Source organism: Betta splendens, chromosome 16, assembly GCF_900634795.4.
Source record: "Betta splendens chromosome 16, fBetSpl5.4, whole genome shotgun sequence".
NCBI classification, from domain to species: domain Eukaryota; kingdom Metazoa; phylum Chordata; class Actinopteri; order Anabantiformes; family Osphronemidae; genus Betta; species Betta splendens.
Window position 1 is genome coordinate 2423123 of NC_040896.2, and position 2626 is coordinate 2425748.

Below are 2626 nucleotides of genomic sequence, written 5' to 3' on the forward strand. Positions count from 1 at the left end.
AGGCAGAGACCGGTGGATAAATCGCCCCTGGGGAATATTCAAGATGGAGATGGAGAGAACTGAGCTGTGGTACCAGTGTCAGGAGGAGAGGTTAAGGCAGAGGGGCATGGGGTTGGGGCACAATTAAATAGACTGACTACAACAGGGGAGAAGCTGTTCTTGTGGTGTGAGGTCCTGTCATAATCCTGGACTGTTCCTGTGTTGTTTTTTGGTTTTCCATGTTCCTTGTCCTGTTTTATTTTGGTAGCGTTTCTGGTTTCTGTTCTGTCATGTCTTTTGCCTGCTTTGCTTTGTGTCAGCCTCCCAGCTGTGTCCCATTTGTAATCACCTCCCTGCATTTAAGCACCTGCACGTCTTTTGTTCTCTGCCAGTTAGTTTTGTCGAGCACCCAGTTTGTCAGCCTTTCAGCCATTTCGATGTAAGTCCATGGTTTTGACCCGTGCCTGTTTTTGACTGCGTTTGCCTTGTCCTTGCCTCTGCTGGAAATTGTGCTTACCAGTTTTGACTATTGTCTTCCCGACTCCCGTTTGGTTTATTTCAATAAGCCTAGTTCATTCCTAGTCCTCTCTACTGAGTTGTGCGTTTGGGTCCCTCAATCCTGTCTGCTCACAGCGAGTCTTGACAGGTCTTAGTCCTGATGGACCCGAGCCTCTTGCCAGAGGGAAGGGGCTGAAAGTGTTCATGTCCTGAATGAGAGGGGTTGGTTACAATCCTGGCTGCCTGTCTCTGGTTCCTGGAGATTTGCAGCTCCTGGTGAGATGGGAAGTGGCAGCCGATAACCTCCGCAGAATGTATGCAGCTTGGCCTTGTCTCTGGCCGTGGCTGCAGCAAACCAAACTATGATGGAGGATGTCGGGATGGATTCAATGATGGCAGTGTAGAAGTTCACCAACATTTCTGCAGGGAGGTGGAACTTCTTCAGGTGCACCAGAAAGTACGTCCACTGATGAACCTTCTTGGTGATGGAGCTAATATTCTGCTCCCACTTGAGGTCCTGGCTGATGATGGTGCCCAGGAAGCGGAAGGACTTCAGCGAGGTCACTGGGGTGTCACAGAGGATGACAGTGGGGAGAGAGATTGGGTCCTTCCTGAAGTCAATTGTCATCCCCACTGTCTTCGGAGCATTGAGCTCCAGGTTGTTAGCACTGCACCATGACACCGGACTGGCTATCTAATTCCTGTAGGCTGCCTCATCTCCGTCAGACATGAGGCTAATGAGGGTGGTGCCATTAGCAATCTTTGGGAGTTTGACAGACTCATGTCCAGATGTGCAGCCATTTGTGTACAGGGAGAGGATAGCAGGGGAGAAAGGACACAGCCTTGGGGGTTCGGTGCTGATGGTCAAGGAGACTGAATTAAAAGCTAAAACAAGACGAGAGAAGTAGAGTGGACCAAAATACAGAGCCAGCTGTCCATGGCGCCATCTTGGAAAGAAACATCCATGGAATATCCAACAAGGCAATGAGCCGGGGACAGAGAGTGAACCGGGAGAGAAAGGCGGGAATGAGATTGTTATTGATAAACATAATAATACAGGCGCTATCATGCAGAAGAGCTCTGTGTTTTTATTCCTTTAATATTCAGCTCATTTGGTTTGTGTGTTGCTTATTGTTATATTGATCAAACCAACAGCAGGAGAATCTGCTGTGAATTAACTTTTACCATATCTGGCCTAATGGCAGTTAATGGCATGCATGTCTGCGAACCTTACTGAATCAGCATCCGTCCATTCTGGGATTTTGGTCACAGAGTCCGATTATTGAAAGGTTTTAATTCTTCTATTTATTAAAAACTGCCTATTGTAACTGTGGTAGTCTGTAATTTCATAGTGCAAGGGCACATTCAGTAATTTTCCACAACAAGGTAAAAGGCCGTTCAGTGGTCAAGCAACTTAACCACTTACAGTTAAGTAAAACTGAATTGCACAACACGGGGTTTGATTGCAGTACCCTTTGCCCATGTGTATATAGACCGTCCCCAGTGCTGGCCGCTCAACTGTTAACTCATAATGAATGCAGCACACGCTTCTATCAGGCCACAGTGTGTTTACTGATAATAACATGCGCAGAAATGTCAGGGATCAAATGTAGATGACTATTTAACAATGTTAAATAACTTAAATTTTTTGTGTGTGTGTGTGTGTGTGTGCGCATGCGTGCGTGTGTGTGTGCATTGTGAACCAATTTTACTACTGATAAGGAAGAAGAGCATAACGCAAATGCAAAGTATTTAGTATTAATTTGTTCGCATCATGAAAACCAGAGGTTATATTATGACAGATTTTTTAGATCACCTAATTTTTAACTAACTAACTCATCTTTAAAATTCACACAATGAGGTTAATTAGTCCAGTCCTTTTTTTCATCAAATGTAGTTACAAATAGTGCTGGGAGTCATTTTAAATATATACATCTCTATGTTGAGCTTGGTGCCTAAACTGCACAGTAAGTGCAGTTGAACAAATGCACGTGTAAACTGTAATTATACAGTAAGTCTTGAGACTGCGGTGGTGCAGATGACGCTGATTGCTCTCCATGTAAAGCCAGTGCTGGGAAATTCCATGACATCAGAAAAGTCCATCCTCTTGTGTATATATATACAGACAACTTGTGGAAGCGTACAAAGA